At 39.2% G+C, this 18,470-nt stretch overlaps 1 long non-coding RNA gene across 2 annotated transcripts in view; it reads left to right on the top strand.

Moving 5' to 3' along the window:
- The first annotated feature begins 7,725 nt into the window (after positions 1 to 7,725).
- The window catches only part of LOC140524295 (uncharacterized), a 54,724-nt gene continuing 43,979 nt past the window's right edge, over positions 7,726 to 18,470 (top strand). For both annotated transcript variants that reach the window (XR_011973648.1, XR_011973649.1), the window contains exons 1-2: positions 7,726 to 7,804; positions 9,119 to 9,240. This is a non-coding gene — a long non-coding RNA (uncharacterized lncRNA). The remainder of the gene's footprint in view (positions 7,805 to 9,118; positions 9,241 to 18,470) is intronic.

The raw sequence follows: 18,470 nt of genomic DNA, 5'->3' as shown, positions 1-18,470 counted from the left end.
TACACTCCCCCACTCCCACTGTCTCTACCGCGGCTTTTATTTGAGCTTATATTTTCCCCTATTTACAAATAAGTTTTAGAAACATCACACAACCCCTCATATTATCAGGGAGCTTAATGATTTTTTCAAGTCTCCAGGTCTTCCCTTACCTAGAGGTACAAAAGGGAAGACAGGAACTTTTCAAAGTTTCATTAAACAGCACTGATATGACCTGGGACAGCAGAGGTATCAGAGCCAACCTGAACAACCTCCCTCCTTGCTAATTTTTATCCCTGGCTAACCTTAAGTCCCAGTACCAAAGGGACCAGGGGAAACTTCTGGAGCCTATACTTAGATGATATTCATCCATGCCACTCAATGCCTGTCACCTTTTAACACCACTGAGGCCCAGAACCCCAGACTTCACAGGGTACAAGTCCTTGATCAATGCACTCTCTTTAAATGGCTCAACTGCCTTGTTTTCAAGGCTTATGTCACCTTCCAGCTGCCCTGGCTACAAGCAGACCATCATAGGCCCCTTGCTGCCCTGTTCCACTAACATCCTGGCACTGGAGCAAGAAGCATTAAAGGGAAGCAGAGGAAGGGGATGCACTGCTACAGACCCCCTCCCTGGCTCTCCCAATGCCCTGTGTCTGAGGGGGATGGGGGTAGAACAATGCCCCCTTTCTCAGGCAGCTGGCAGTGTCCAGTGGGCCCTTGGCCCCCACAATGCCCAATCAAAAGGCAGACACTAAGCTCCCTCTCTCAGAGCCTGTGTTAGTGCCAGCGCTCCACCCCCTCCCAAAGAAAAGGTTTTCTTTCCCTCCTTGCCAAAGACAAAGTCCCCAAAAGAACATCAGCCATAAGAGAGACTGACCTTTGTTCAGGAAGCTGAGACACTTCCCTTTCTCTCCCTCCACTAGGACCCCAGTTCACCCACCTCATGGGAACTTGAGTTTGGAAGAGAGACTTTTTCCCCCCTTCTAAGGGGATTCTTTTACAGACACAGTTTTCTCTGGCTTTTGAAACCAAAGGCCTATTTGGAGTCTCCGGTTTAGGCTTTTCTTTTGCTTCTACCAGGTCTTATGAATGTCCACACAAGGGAGAAACAATAATCCAAGCTTACATGTTTATTAGCTCTTTCTGTTTAAGATCCTTCATATGTCTCTTCTATAAAATAGACTCTTAGAACTGGAAGGCACCTTAGGGTACAGAGTGAGTGAATGAAAGCATTTGGACAACAACTTCTTTCTTTACCAATGAGAAAACTGAGGCTCAGAGAGAAGTTGTTGTTGGTGATGGTGGTCCAGGTCCTTAGTTCTTGAAGAGGAATGATGACATCATGAGGGTACTGTCTTGAGTTGTATGTGAATTGGTATCAGTGGCAGAGAGCCAGAACTCTGTAATCAGATCTCTTGACTCTCAGCCTAATGCCCTCACCTTGTTAATCTTGAAGAGATTTTTGAGGACTCCATCAGAAGTAGTTTGGTATAACCTTTATACATTCTGGGGTTCCTTGTCCCAACTCACTAGCACTGATGATTTGGATCCCCAAAAGTCATCCAGTTATTTCTCCTCCAGAGGGGTTTTCGAGAGGAATCTCTGAAAGACTCTGTGTGTGTGTGTGTGTGTGTGTGTGTGTGTGTGTGTGTGTGTGTGTGTGTGTGTAGACTATGTATACAGTATGAACCAAAAGTCTTAAGCTAATGAAGCCAATAAAGTTTAAGATGGCACTAAGACTTTTGGAACATCCTGTATATAGTTAGTCAAATTAAATGCTTTACACAGGAGTTGAGGACTTGAAAAAAAATTTCTATAGAGACCTAGGCATGAGCTATATTCTGATGTTCCCAAGTGAGACCCTTGGTGGGGACATGAGAAAGAACGTAAAGCTTCCCAGATTGAACGTGGACTGTTTAAACACAGAACTTGTGGTTCTGGGCCACAGGTTACATATGTATACACATATAAAAATGTATACATGCAAACATGTGTATACATGTGCATATGTACACGAGTATGTACATTGTATGTGCATTGTGCTTTAGGTCCATTATATATGAACACATATTTATGTATATATACCCACATGTGTATTCACATGTAGGTATACAAAAGTAGTCGCAGGCAAATCTGTCACTCTGTTCCATTCTCAAATGTCCAACTAATGAATCTCCTGCCCTATTCTAATTCCAGCCCAGCAAATCCTCCCTAAATTCATCTTGGCCATTTGTTCACTTAATATTTATTGAGCCTACTATATGAATGGGGGGATACAAAAATAAATGACAGGTCTGCTCTCAAGGAGGTAAGAGTCTAGTAGAAGAGGTAAGATAAATTCATAAGTAAATAGACAACGAAGTAGAATATAATAAGCTGTATCAGAAAGATACAGATACATTAACTAAGTATCATAGGATTTCAGAGTAAAAAGAAGTCACTTCCTTCAAAGGGTAGTTGAGAATAAGGTCAGAGAAGGCTCTGGGTATTCAAGGCTGGAAGGAAAGTTGGAATCTTGAGAGGTACATATAATAGAAAGTAGGCATCCCAGGCATTGGGAATAGCATGAGCAAAGGCCTAGAAGGAGGAAAACACAAGTTGTATTCTATGGACTGTAAGTAGTCCATTTTGGCTGGAAAACAAAGTATGTGTAAAAATGTAGTGGACAACAGGACTTGACATGGAGGACTTAGACTGACAAAATGAGTGAAGAACCTGTTTAGACTTTCTGGTTCCCTTTCCATGGCCATCTGGCAATGCCCCATACTTGATTATTTTCAATAGGGTGCTCAGAGTAAAAGAAGTATAGATATTGGGCTGGAAAGAAGCAGTTTATGGAGTCAGGTAGAGGTGGCTAGTTAATATGCTTAACTAAATGACTATAAGGTTATGGGTACTATATATCTGTTGCATGCTCACAAGTTTCCCCTTAAAGATTCAGGACTTTCCCCTTTACTATTAAATTTCTGTCTGAAGCTGCAGTCAATCACAGAAAGAATTAACCTCTCCCTCCCCCACCCAGCTCCTCTGGGTCACTCAGGTGAATGATGCTTACACCCCTTCCTGGACTTCTACAAGTTTTGTTCTTTCACTTCTGTCTTTTTTCTGACAGAACCTAGTGATGCCATTGACATCTAATGATGCCAATATGGGCCTGAATTATTCCACAAAAAGGGATTCTGGGTTCTTAGACACTGAGTCCTCTGGATTATTTCCGTTTTCTTTTGTTCTTATGCTCTAGTCTAGCTCCTTTCATCAAATCCTCTATAACGAATGAATAAAAAGCATCTTTTAAGTACTTGCTATGCTCCAGGCAGTGTGCTAAGTACCAAGGATACAAATACAAAAAGGGTTTTTTAAATTTTGATTTTATCTTTTTCAGTAAATAAGAATGTATTTTCTCTCCCTCCCACTCCTATCCTCCAAATGAGAACACCAAAGGAAAACAAAACCCTTATAACAAATATCAATAGTCAAGCAAAACTAATTCCTGAATTGGCCATGTTCAAAAGATGTGTCTCAATCTGCTCATAAGTCCATCACTTATCTGTAAGGATATGGGTAGCATGTTTTATCATGGGTCCTCTGGAATCATGGCTCATCATTGCATTGATCAGAGTTCTTAAATCTTTTTAAGTTATTTGTCTTTACGATATTGTTATTGTATAAATTGTTCACCTGGTTCTGCTCACTCCATTCATCAATCATCACATTAGTTCAGAAAAAAATCTTCCCAGGTTTCTCTGAAATGGTCCTCTTCATAATTTCTTATAGCACATTAGTATTTCATTATATTCACATGTCATCATTTGTCCAGTCATCTCCCACTGGTGGGTACCCTTAGTTTCCAGTTCTTTGTCATTGTAAGAAAAATGCACACTTTCAATTTTGGGACTTAGTTTCAAATTGCTTTCCAGAATGGCAGAACCAATTCACTATTTTCCCATCACCGCTCCAACTATTGTCATTTTTTGTCAACTTTGTCAGTCTAGTGAGTGTGAGGTAGATGTAATGTGCATTTCTCTGATTATTGGTGATTTGGAGCCTTTTATGGCTAGCTTGAAATTCTTTCTGTGAAAACTGCCTATTCTTATCCTTCAACCATCTGTCAACTAGAGAACAGGATAATATTTTTAAATTTATAAATTCAATGATTGAAATACAGTTATCAAAAAAATTTTTTTAAACAAGTTAATGGACTCCAGGTTAAAAACCTCAGTGCTTTTCCTTATCCTATCCCAGGTTCTTAGGTTGACAGTCATTTTAAATGACCATCTACTTTACCTTGTCAGAACTGCTTTCTAGACCATAAATCAATTAATTGATTAACAAATATTTACTGAACACTGAGGACTCCTTACTCTTAGTCCAATACTCTTATCTTGTTGGCAATGAACAGATTTTTATTTAAAGTTTTGTGGTGGAATCATGCCATCCTACATATGAAATCTCTGTTCTATAGTATGGACACATTGCACTGCCCATCCTTGAATTAAAGGGTTTTCTTGTTGGTGCTGCTGGGCATGACTCACAGTTTCTTACTTCAGTTTACTTTTTGGTACTTGACAGACTAATTTCTTAGTATTTCTGGGTTTGAGACTTCATAGGCAAGTTTTATAAAATCATACAATTTTGGGCACAGATGATGTGAGAATTTGTCTCATTTGACTATGTGTGTTTGTGTATTTGTCAGAAGGGCTTTGTTTTTCTATTCTTTTTTCCCATCCAGGTAGTTAGGAGGGTGAGGGACAGAGGGCTATGATACCAAAATATAAAGAAAAGCGATTGATCATTGAGGATTTTTTTTAATGCAGAGAAGAGAACAGAAGGAAGCCCAGAAGAAAGCAGATTCAAGCAGGATAGCTTTGAAAGCTACAAGCTGAATTTATTTTATACTTTAAAAAGGAAACTGTATATAACACAGATCTAAGGTTTCATATACAAGCACCCCTTTTTAGGGGGTGATTTGTTTTAGCTGTATACAAATGCCCATTTTGTTTGATGTTTAAGTTCAAACTAAAAATAAATTTTTAAAAAATTTCATAAGATTCAGTGTTGGAAGGTAATTTAGAGAACATCCAATTCCATATTCTTGTAATCACGTGTCCTGAGTTCTCCTGTGACCCACCACACCAGACTCTGGAGCTCCACAGTGTACATGTTTCTCTCTCCCTTGAGGATGCTAACATAGCAGTTAAGAAGATGATTCTCTATCATGACTGCCTCATTCCTTTACCCCCGAGGTGCCCGAAAATGAATTCTATTTGGGTTCTTGCTTAAGAGTTTTGGCTATTTGGTCCTAGTTGTCATTTCTGGAATGAAACAAAATAAATCTGTTTTCTTTTCCACACGATAGCTATATTCATTTATCTGAATAACTAGCGAATCCCCTGGCAGTTCCTTAAATAGACTTTTTCTCTTCATCTGCCTCCTCTCCTGGAGCCATTGGATATTTTTGGTTACAGCAAAGAGGACCAGTTAGATACACCATGCCAAGCTCTGCCGTTGAATTTGAAGTTCTTGGTCCGAAGACTCATGTCTAGCTCAAAGTTAAGGCAAGCTGAAAAAGAAAAAAAGTAGATATCATGGTGAAGAAATGGCTTCTTTATTATGCTTCATTCCCACTATTTCCCATTTTTCCCTATTCCCTCGGTGTGAGCTTTTCTTAAAAATGTAGAGAAAAGCTGAAAGCAGTTCAGATGCTTCCAAATTTCTACCTTCCAAAATTTCTGGATTTGAGTGTCTTGAGACAGATTCACTCTTGATCCTGTAGTTCTTGCCTGATATCCAGAAAGTAGCCCCGAATTTGGCTTCAAGATTCCAGGACAATGGCTGCTCAAGTAAAAGGGACATGTTTTCCCTTAGACTTAGAGCTAGAAGGAACGTCAGAAACTATCTTGTCCAATCCTCTCATTTTCATAATAGAAAAGTGAGTCCCATGTAGGTAGAAGCTACACAGGCATTAAATGTTAGAGATAGGAGCTGAACGCAGGTCTGTGGAGGCCAGAGCTTTTTCCATTATGCCATGCTGATATGGAATCTGGGAGACTATTTCTGACTCAACTGTATTCATGAAATTATTGGTGAGATTTTGTAATTCTGTGAAGTCAAGTGTCCAGAACCAAGGAGTTCCACTGTATTTTGCCTTGTTATGGGCACATCTGCATCTTGGGTATTGTTTTCAGTTTTAGGTGCCACATTTTCAGAGAGTTATTGACAAACCAGAATGATATTCAAAGCATGGTGACTAAGATAATGGGAAATTTGGAACCCATGTAATATAGAAGGAGTGCCTGGAGAACCTGGAGATTTTTAGCTTTGAAAAGAGAAGACATTAAAGATATCACAGCTGTTTTAAAGTTTTTTATATTTGTAGCTGGGGGGAGGGGAAAGAGGGAGGAAGAACCAGTACCAAAAAGATAGAGCACTGGAGTTACCTCAAAGGCCACCTAATCAAATCCCTTCATTTTATAATTGAAGAGTAAAATTAGAGGCCCAGGAATGGTAAAATGACTTTTCCAAAGTCACACAGTCCATAAGTTCAGAGAAAGGATTTCAACCCAGTTCCTTGGTTCTAGCATTACTACACTTCTCACTGTGCCACCATGTCTTCCTAAGGAATTTAAATAAAGTGCACTACAGAAGTAGAAGTAGAAAAAACTGTCCAGACAGAGGTGGGGATGGCCCTTGCAGTTCTATATATTCCTACTTCCAGTCACTTCTTTATACAATGTTTCATGGAGGCAGAGTTTGGTTCAGATAGCATGGCACACTGGATTTGCCTTAAGAGGAGATCTACTCAAATCCCAGTTCTGATTACTACCTGCATGGCTTTGGGGAACTCTTGTAGTTTCCCTAAAACACAGCTCCTCATCTGTAAAATGTGGGTAGGGTTGATCAAGGTGCCTCAAAGGACCCTTTTGGCTCTAAACTTATGATCATATGACCCTAGCAGAACATTCATGCTATTTAAGCTAATTAACAAAGGTCAGAACTGCCTTGCTTGTGAGAGTCAATGTTCAGCTAAAGGATAGATGGCCACCAGTCAGGGATGCTGATGAAGAGATTCCCTGGACAGGAGAATGAGATAGATGACTTCTAAGGTCCCTTCCAAGGCTAAGATTCTTTGGTTCTGTGGAATAAGCTGCCAGAACATGTCAGGAGGGGTGTTCTGTAAGATATTCCTCCACACACTGGAGCTGCCTTGCCTTTTCAAAATGGCTTTACTGTTTGCACCAGGGGAGATGGCCCAGCTCAGCAGTTCTGGCCTTAACATTGGGCATATTAAAATTCCCATGAAGATCTCTCTCTCTCTCTGTCTCTCTCTGTCTCTGTCTCTCTCTCTCTCAGAGCTGTGATAGGCAGGCGGGCAGGAGACAAAGAACCCGCTGTATCAGGGCTGCTGTCAGTTCTGGGGGAGTGAGAAGGCATGGCGCACGCACACACACATTTCTCTCTCTCTCTCTCTGTCACACACACACACACACACACACACACACACACACACACACACACACACACACACACCCTGAATATCCAAAATGGACATCCCAAAGGAAATGTTTATGGGGTAGGAGAATGGGGGAGGGGGTGGATGAGGGGGTGGTGGTGAAGCAGGATTGCACTCTCCTGCAAACAGCAACATTAGATCTCCTGTGTAAACACATGCAGGCAGCCATGTTCGAATGCCCATCCCCTCTCCATGTCACAATCAAGACCACACTATTTCCCAGTGAGCCAGTGCCCAGAGAAGCAGGTGGTCTGTAGCAGGAGAGGACAGCAGAAGCTCAATCCTCCACCCAGAGTTGGCAGAACTGGAAGCAGGGTGAGAGGTTTTGGTGAATGGGCATGAAGGAAGATTAACAAATATCTTAGCATCCCTTCTGGCAAAGACTTAGACCTAAGAGAATATTCTTGGCTATGGGTGCCCTTCCCGTTCCCATCTGAAACCCTACTGCTAACTAAATTCTCCTTCACTGTTGGGAAGAATTACAGTTCCTGATTCTACCACTAGGTGCCGCTGGGACAAAGCGCTTTGTGCCTGGTGACGCCTCTTCTGATTTGATCAGTTCTCACAAAGAGGAGGGATGGACAACATTCCGTGAATTAGAAAAACATAGGATTTAGAGGTCCAAAGGAATTTAGGGATTACCAGATCACAGAGAGATCCCCTACTCTGACCTTGATCTGGGAGTTGGATTGGTCAGCAGGGCTAGAACATAATTTAGGGGTTTCTAACCATGATTTCCAGTTACCATAGTTATAATTAGGTGCCCAGAAGTGGAGAAATAGAGAAGGTGTGGGGTTTAGTAGCCCACTCTCCAAGGCCCCTTGAGTTTATTCACAAGACAAAACTCACCTCCCCATGCTAAATTTCTGGCTTTGCACCCTTTTCCATGTGATCACGAGACAGTACCAAAGATAAAGGGGTCCTGAGTGATACCTATGGGCAAACTGAGCCTCAGAGAGGTGAAATTAGTCTATCCTAAGAAGGCCTCAAATAGAAATTAGAGCCCCCATAACTGGGATCAGAGATCTAGAGCTGGGAGAGACATTAGAAACTATTAAATCTAACAAGTTCATTTTTAAAATGTGAAAACAGACCTAGAGGAGTGAATGTTTTTCCCAAGGTCCCATATCAAGAAATTATCAGAGAGCAGAATTTAAAAGCAGTCCCCCTGACCCCAGCTCTAATGCTTATCTTCACTGTAAAATGCTATTTAATAAATTCACACCTGTCAATTCACTCCATGCCCAGCTAGTAATTGGATGAGCACCATGGTTCCTCTTTTCCTTTAGGTATTAGAGTTAGGACAGAGCAGGTGAGCAAAGTTTTCTGAGATAGATGACCTTCTTATCAGGAGACCTGATTGAAAGGTCCCTTAATAGTTGCTCTAACCTAAGAAAGATGCTTCTGGAAACCTATGTTTGGAGAGGCTGAAGCACAGCTCTCAACTAGTCCCACTGATGGCCTACAGGCAGACCTACTCCATTTCTCAAACCATGTATATAAATCACCCTTCCCCCAATCCAGGTTCATTGTGAACAGATGACATCTTCCATAGTGGGGCTGGTAGTTCAGGCTCTCATTCAATTACCTCCCTGAATTATATTCTACAAAGTCAGTCTTCCCTTGCAGATTGGAAGTTTCTATTGCCTCCTCAACCAACAACGAACAGATTTGAAGAGAACGTTTACCTGTCTAGCCTTATGAATGACACAGTCTCAATTTCTGCCCAGAGCCACACCAACATTTCTCATGTAAGTTGGCCTCACTGAGGTCTTTCTCACTTTTCAAATCTCTCCTTCCTCTGGGGAAATCTGGTGTATTTTTTCTCCCCAGGACTATGGGAACTCTCTTTAGGTCATCCAGGGCTTTGAACGCCTAGGAAGGGTCCTAGCAGAAGCATGTACATGCTCCTCAAAATGGCTGAGCTAAAGACCTTTCCTGAGAGTCAGGAGTATAATCAAGAATGTGGTTGGCCTAAGGATCAGCTTTGTGTTTCCTTCTATTGATTATCTCCAATTTATTCTGTAGATATCTTATTTTACAGAGTGCTTTTCATGTTGTCTCCCTCATAGATTGTGAATTCCTTGAGAGCAGGAATTATCTTTTGCCCTTCTCTGGCATTTTTGTGGTAAGTGACTAATAAATGTTGACTGACTGAATGGTGGGGAGAATATTGGGGACGAACAATTCTGTGCCATAAGGACCTGCGAGGCACAGTCACTCATTTTCCTAGACACACTCACTCTTGGCTCACCCTTTGCACTTAAATAAGCCATTCCATTTCTCACTACCTCAGTTTCATCTATAAAATGGGGGCATTTTATAGGTAGCATAGTGGACAGAGTACTGGTCCTGAAGTCAGGAGGACCTGAGATCAAACCCAGGCTCATTTTCTTATGAGCTGTGTGACTTTGGATAAGTCAGTTGCCTGCTGTTCATCTGTAAAACGAGTTGGAGAAGGAAATGGCAGATCATTCTGGTACTTTTGCCAAGAATATCCCAAATGGGGTCACAGAGAGTCAGACATGACTGAAATGATTCGACCACAACAACTAGATGATCTCTAAGGTCTATTGAAGGCTAACATTCTACAATTCAAAGGATGAAAAGTGAATTTAGCTGCCCAATGGCCCCTAAAGTGGATTGATCCCAGACTGAGCTCCACAGAAAAGACCCCTAGAAGTCTCCATCGTCCACAGAATCACAGAATTTCAGAGGCCAAATAGATTGTTTTTCAGATAAGGAAAACAGGGCCAGAAAGAGATGGGGCCTCATACTGGTTCACACAGCTGGTATGTGGAAAAACCAGGACTTGAGCCAAAGCCCTGTGGATGGCTCCTGAACCAATGTTCCTTGCACTTCATAATACTTGCTAACAATGAAATAAGCAGTTTAAGGATGACCATCCGCCCTCCTGTATGACTTGATGCCATTTTTCCCTTTGCTGCCAATACCCCCTTTAGAAAATGGGGTTAGTAGTCCTTGGTTTACCTCCCTCACAAGGTAACAAATGAGAAGATGCATGTGAACCATTTTGCAAACCTTGAAGTGCTATATAAATGACATTATTATTATCCTTACTCACATGTAGATACCTATGGGCTCTAAGCAGAGGCAGGAAGAACCAAGTGGAGGTCTCTCAGGGTGCCAGAGCTTCATTCGCGTTAAACGAGCTGGCTTCTGGCTATTTCTGAGGGAATTTCTGTGTTTTATTTATGAAAAGGAGGCAGAAATGTAGCATCTCTATAGTTCAGACTGGGCAGTTGATGAGGGTTAGAAATCAAGATCGAGAGGTCTAGATAGACTTTTTAAAGTTCTTCTCAGTGCCTCTATAGGTCCAAGACATGGTCATCTCTAGAAGTGGAGAGGACTGAAACGTAGAATCTAAAGCTGAAAGTTGGGGAGATATTGTTTCTCTACGATATCCCTACTCTTAGTGGCAATTTCCTATAGTAAAAAGGTTTGTAAGCTTAATACCAGATCTATTAAATTATAGATTATTGGTAGGGGAACATCTGAGGTTAAGTCTAAAATTAAGCTGTTAGGCATAGGACTTTAGACCAACAACAATAAGTTAGGGCTCTTTAATTCTTAGTAATACTGTGGAGACAATGAGGTCAAGAGCTTGTGAAGTTAGCAACATAAATATTATTTGTGGGAGAATATTCAGAAGTCAAGTCACTGGCTGGGGAGAATGCCCAGAAAAGGGAAAAGAAATAAAACTATTGAAGGCTACTTTCTTGGAGAACAGACATTTCCGCCCTTCCTTTCTGATGAGGAAGAACAATGCTTACCATCAGGCAAAGACACAGAAATCAAGGCTTCTGTGTCCCAGCCCACCCAATGGGCTCAGGCCATGGAAGAGCTCAAAAAGAATTTTGAAAATCAAGTTAGAGAGGTGGAGGAAAAACTGGGAAGAGAAATGAGAGATATGAAAGAAAAGCATGAAAAGCAGATCAGCTCCCTGCTAAAGGAGAACCAAGAAAATGTTGAAGAAATTAACAACTTGAAAACTAGCCTAACTCAACTGGCAAAAGAGGTTCAAAAAGCCAATGAGGAGAAGAATGCTTTCAAAAGCAGAATTAGCCAAATGGAAAAGGAGATTCAAAAGCTCACTGAAGAAAATAGTTCTTTCAAAACTAGAATGGCACAGATGAATGCTAAGGACTTTGTGAGAAAGCAAGATATCACAGAACATAGCGAGAAGATTGGAAAAATGGAAGATAATGTGAAATATCTCATTGGAAAAACAACTGACCTGGAAAATAGATTCAGGAGAGACAATGTAAAAATTCTGGGACTACCTGAAAACCATGATCAAAAGAAGAGCCTAGACATCATCTTCCATGAAATTATCAAGGAAAACTGCCCTGAGATTCTAGAACCAGAGGGCAAAATAAATATTCAAGGAATCCACAGAACACCGTTTGAAAGAGATCCAAAAAGAGAAACTCCTAGGAACATTGTGGCCAAATTCCAGAATTCCCAGGTGAAAGAGAAAATATTGCAAGCAGCTAGAAAGAAACAATTCAAGTATTGTGGAAATACAATCAGGATAACACAAGATCTAGCAGCCTCTACATTAAGGGATCGAAGGGCATGGAATAGGATATTCCAGAAGTCAAAGGAACTAGGACTAAAACCAAGAATCACCTACCCAGAAAAACTGAGTATAATACTTCAGGGGAAAAAAATGGTCTTTCAATGAAATAGAGGATTTTCAAATTTTCTTGATGAAAAGACCAGAGCTGAAAAGAAAATTTGACTTTCAAACACAAGAATGAAGAGAAGCATGAAAAGGTGAACAGCAAAGAGAAGTCATAAGGGACTTACTAAAGTTGAACTGTTTACATTCCTACATGGAAAGACAATATTTGTAACTCTTGAAACATTTCAGTATCTGGGTACTGGGTGGGAGTACACACACACACATGCACACACTCACACATACATAGAGACAGAGTGCACAGAGTGAATTGAAGAGGATGGGATCATATCTTAAAAAAAAAATGAAATCAAGCAGTGAGAGAGAAATATTGGGAGGAGAAAGGCAGAAGTTATATGGGGCAAATTATCTCTCATAAAAGAGGCAAGCAAAAGACTCATTAGTGGAGGGATAAAGAGGGGAGGCGAGAGAAAAACATGAGGTCTACTCTCATCACATTCCACTAAAGGAAAGAATAAAATGCACACTCATTTTGATAGGAAAACCTATCTCACAATACAGGAGAGTGGGGGACAAGGGCACAAGCAGGGTGGGGGGGAGGATAGAGGGGAGGGCATGGGGAGGAGAATGCAATCCGAGGTTGACACTCATGGGGAGGGAAAGGATCATAAGAGAATAGAAGTAATGGGGGCCAGGATAGGATGGAGGGAAATATAGTTAGTCCTATACAACACAACTAGTATGGAAATCATTTGCAAAACTACACAGATTTGGCCTATATTGAATTGCTTGTCTTCCAAAGGGAAGGGGTGGAGAGGGAGGGAGCTAAAGAAGTTGGAACTCAAAGTGTTAGGATCAACTGTAATGTTCTTACCACTAGGAAATAAGAAATACAGGTTAAGGGGTAAAGAAAGCTATCTGGCCCTACAGGACAAAAGAGAAGATGGAGACAAGGGCAGAGAGGGAGGATAGAAGAGAGAGCAGATTGGTCACAGGGGCAATTAGAATGCTTGGGTCTGGAGGGGGGAGGGGATAAAAGGGGAGAAAATTTGTAACCCAAAATTTTGTGAAAATAAATGTTAAATGTTAAATAAAAAAAAAAATAAAATCTTACCTTCCTCAAAAAAAAAAAAAAAAGAAAGCTGGCATATAACCTTTACTCAGTCAGAGAAGTGCGATGGTTTATTGGGCCAGAATTGCCCCAGGATTTTAATCTATCAATCAATAGACATTTATTAAGCACCTATTATGTAAAAAAAAAAAATAATAAATATTATTTGTGTCTCAGTTAGTTAATATTTTTTAAAAAATTGTTTAGTGGTCCATATTGTAAATGCTTTAAAAAGAAGTATCACCTGACCAAAAGTTTGAATTGTTTTATCTGTTATAAACTGTGTTAAAAATGAAAAATAAAATAAAAAAAATAATCTAAACCTGAAAGGGACCAACTGACTTCTCCTTCTCAGTTTCCTTTGCTGGTTCTAAAAGTCTGGACTGAAATGTAGAATCTGAAGCTGAAAGTCTGACTTCCTCCTATTTGGTGGAGGAAATGAGGCCCAGAGTAGCGATGTGACTTAGCCACAGGTCTCAAAGCTAGAACGAAGCTGGAGAAAGCCATCTACAATCGGTGCCTCCACTTACTGTCCTTTCCCTGGCTTCTAAAGCCTCTGCAATTTGGCCACTGACCTCTAGTGCTGCCTTCTCCCGAATTACTAGCGATTTCTTGACAAATCTTGTAGCTTTTTCTCCATTCTGATCCTCCTTGACCTTTCTGCAGCATTTCAGACTGTTGACAAATAGTCTGGATGCTTTCTCTTCTCTAGATTTTCGTGATCCTATTCTCTCCTGGTTCTCCTCCTACCTATCTGACTACTCCTTGGTTTCCTTTGCTGGCTCTTCAATCAAGTCACATCCTTCAACTGTAGGTGTCTCCCAAGGCTTTTTCCTGGGCCTCCTTCTCTTTTTATTTTGAACCATTTCACTTAGTGATCTCATCATCTCCCATAGACTGAATTATCATCTTTTGTGTCGATGATTCCCAGGCATACGTATCCAGCCCTAATCTCCCTCCTGAGTGCAAATCCCACATCTCCAACTGAGAGCTTCCAAGAGACATGGGCATCTTGGATATCTCAAACTCCACTTCTGATAAATTTCTCAAATTCAACACACCCAAGCACAACTTTTTATCTCTCCTCAAATCACCTCCTCCTTCCAAGCTTCCCTATTACTGTCAAGGGTACCACTATCCTCTTAGTTACTCAGGATTGAAACCTCAGTGTCATCCTTGACTATTCATCTAATCTACCTAATCTATTGCCAAATCTTGTCATTTCTACCATCATAATGTCTTTCATATACAATGCCTTCTTCCCATTCACGTAAGCCTAGTTCAGACCCTTATCACCTTTCATTAAACTGTTACAGATCTTTCTACTTTGATCTGTCCTTCACTCAGCTACCAAGGTGTTTTTCTAGAATAGAGGTCTGACTATGTCACTCTCCTGCTCTATAACTTCCAGTGGTTCCCTATTACCTCCACAATCAAATGTACCAAATATATGGCTTTTAAAACTCTAAACGACCTATTTCCTTCTTACCTTTCTAATCTTCTTATAAATACTCACTTCTATGAATAATCCAGTGACACTGGTCTTCTTTTTTGTACCTGAAAAGGGAACACTTCATCTCCCTTCTTTTTGCCTTTGCACTGGTTTTCCCCCATGCCTAGAATATATTTCACCTCTGTCTCTTAGTTTCCCTGGTTCATTTTAAGACTTTTAGGGGCAGCTAGGTGATGCAATAGGTAGAGCACTGGCCCTGGAGCCAGGAGGACCTGAGTTTAAATCTGGTCTCAGACGCTTACTAGCTATGTGACCCTGGGCAAGTCACTTAACTTCAGTTACCTCCATAAATAAACAAACAAACAAACACATGAGTAAATAAAATTAAGACTCAACTCAGATTCCACCTTTTGTGGAGGTATTTCCTGGTCTTGGTCAGCTGCTAATGCCTTCCCCCTTTAGATTACCTTTATCTATTCTGTATATACCATCTATGTACCTACATAGATATTTATATGTTATCTCCCTTCTTAGAATGCATGCTCCATGGTATTGAAACCAGGACAAGAGCCCAACTCAGTGATCTTTCCACTACACTACCATGCTGGTTGTAGGCTGCCAAATTATATGTGACCTTTTCTTCTGCCAGCCAATAGAAGTCTCTCCTCCCACTACCCTTTCTCTGTCCCTTTGGCCTTCTTCTTTGGGCAGCTGAGGGAATGCCATCATGAGATAACCAAGAAGATTGCTGGATCTAGAAGATTCAGGTGAACCGGCTTCATATCTTAGCTCCTGCACTTACTGACCATGGTTCAATCACTTAGCATCTCTTAGGCTCAGTTAATTCAATTGTAAAGTGGAGTCAGTGATAATTTAAATACTTTTATCATGGAGTTATTGGGGTGCTTCTTGGTAATTTAAAAAAAAAAATTAGACTCAAATACAAAATGATAAAAGAAAAATGTTATGAATACAGCAGACCATAAGAGAGGATTCAATATAAAACATTAAATTTCTATTTTGAGAAAACCTATATGATAAATACTACACATTGTTTTCAAAGTTGCCCATCTTTTCTTTGCTTCTTTGTTGGTTTTCCTCTGTTCTCTGCTGTGCAATTTTACTTTATTTCTCACCCCTACCCTCAAAGAAGGCTACAATTAAGTGTATCCATATACATAGATATGTATAAACATACACAAATATACTCAAACACATGTATGTAACACCACACTATGCTTATTTCCTGTCATCTGTTTCTCTGAAGGTGGATAGCCTCTTTCTTCATAAATCCAAGCCTCTCCATGTTTTTCTAAATCAATCAGCTCATCATTTCCTATACCAAAGCAATATTCCAACCCAATCATGTTCTGAGAGATTGTCTATGAAAGCTATCCCCGCCCCTCCCCCCGCCAATTGTCTGCATTCCTTCTATGTTTGGCTACAAAGGTTTTATTAATACAAGAAAACTGTAATTTAAAATAATTGAAACTATCCTTTTTATACTTCAATAGTGCTCTTACCTTATAATATAATATAGTTTAAGGTCTGATACTGCTGAATCTACTTCGTTTACATCCCTTTTCCCTGGTTTCTTTGAAGTTCCTGCTCTTTTGGTCTTCCAAATGAACTTTTCTATTATTTTTTTTAACTCTAAAATATTTTTTAGTGATTGAATTGGGATGACATTGAATAAATAGATTAGTTAGGTAAAATTATCATTTTAAAAACTATGTTGGTTTTACCTACCCATGAACAATAAATATTCCTTCAATTATTTAGATCTGAGTTTATTTGTATAAAAAGCATTTTATGTTTATGACCATATAGTTTCTGGGTCTGTTTTAGCAGACAAGCACTCAGATATTTATAAGAGATCTAAAATAACACTGAATAATATTGCTGACACATAGTATAGTTTCTCTCTTTTTCACTTTTGACTAAATCTATTTTAACTTTGTCTGAAATCATGATTATTTTCCCTGTTTTTTTTACGTGCTAAATTCTACTTCTGCCCTTTATTTTATCTTCATGTGAATCTCTTATTTTTATAATGTTTCCTGAAAGTAACATATTGTTGAATTCAAATTTTTAATCTGTTATCTGTTTCTGTTTTATGGGTAAATTCATCCCATTCACATTCTAAGTTACAATTACTTATTGTGTATTTTCCTCATTCCTATTTTTCCTCACCATCCTTCTCACCCTATTTACCCTATCCTTCCTCATTCCTCTGTTTTACTTCTACCCACTACCTTGCCTTCCTATTCCTTAACCTATCCACCCCTCCAAGAATCTCTCCCTTGTCCTCTACTCCCACCCTATCTATCCCCTTGCTCTCTTATTTCTTTCTCTATTTAGAAGACTTATATATATGTACGTATATATGTATATGTGTATGTATACATATATGTGTGTGTACATATATATATTATATATATATATATATATATATATATATATATATATATATATATATATATATATATATATTCCCTCTTTAACCCATTTCTGGTGAGAGTAAGGTTTCAGCACTACCCACCCATCCCCCTACTGGCTTCTTCTGTATCAGTTTTTCCTTTTATGCCTCATTTGTAAGAGATAATTGCTCCTTTTTTAAACTCTCCCTACACAGTTCTTTTTTTAGAATCACCCCATCATACTCAGTTTGACCCAAGCCTTTCTTCCAAACTATCCAAATAAAAATGGCAGTTATAAAAGAATTTATAAATAAGAAGTAAGCAATTTGACCTTATTGAGTCCTTTATAATTGGTCTTTAATGTTTACATTATATTTCTCCTGGATGTTATATGTCAAGTTTTGCTTTTTTTCTTAAGTTCTTAAGTTCTGCTGTTTTTGTCACAAATACCTGAAAGTCTTTCAGTTTGTTAATGTTCATCTTTTTTTCATTCAGGATTATGATTAACTTTGCTGGGTAAGTTACTCTTGGTCATAACCCCAGCTCTTTTGCTCTAAGTCCTTCAATATAGTAGCTGCTATGTCTTGTGTCATCCTTATTGTAGCTCTATGATATTTAAATTTTTTTCTTGTTGTTTCCATTATTTTCTCCTTAATCTTGGAGCTTTGAAACTTGGCTATCTTATTCTTGTAAGTTTTCCTTCTAGGATCTCTTTCAGGTGGTGATTGGTGGATTTTTTTCTATTTCTGCTTTGCCTTCTTGTTCTAGAATTTCAGGGCAATTTTCCTTGATAATTTTTGTAATGCTGTATCAATATTCTTTTTAATAATAATAATTTTCAGGTGGTCCAACTATTCTTATATTATTTCTCCTCAATCTATTCTCCAGAGCAGTTGTTTTTCTGATGAGATGTTTCACATTCTCTTCTATTTTTCAAAATTATTTTAATTTTGTTTCATTATTTCTTGGTGTCTTAGACCATCATTAGCATAAAATTCTAGCTTTCAAGGAATTATTTTCTTAAGTTTTTGATTCTTCATTCCAAGTTGGTTGACTTTATTTTCATTATTTTCTTGAATTGCTTCCTCCCCAATTTTTCCTTGAGCTCCCTTATTTTATTTTTAAAGTCCTTTTTAAGTTTCTTCCAAGAACTAGTTTTGGTGCTTAGGACTATTTGGTGTTTCTCATTGAAAAAAAATGAGTGTTTTTTTTAAGGTCCATTATCTTCCCCTGAATATGAACTTCTCTATCCTGAGAGCAGCCATCTATGGTTGAGTTCTTTCTCCTTTGTTTACTCATTTTTATTTTTTTATTTGTTTTATTTTGTTTTT

The sequence above is a fragment of the Notamacropus eugenii genome, chromosome 1 (assembly GCF_028372415.1).
Source record: "Notamacropus eugenii isolate mMacEug1 chromosome 1, mMacEug1.pri_v2, whole genome shotgun sequence".
NCBI classification, from domain to species: domain Eukaryota; kingdom Metazoa; phylum Chordata; class Mammalia; order Diprotodontia; family Macropodidae; genus Notamacropus; species Notamacropus eugenii.
This window is presented reverse-complemented; position numbering and strand designations above follow the sequence as displayed.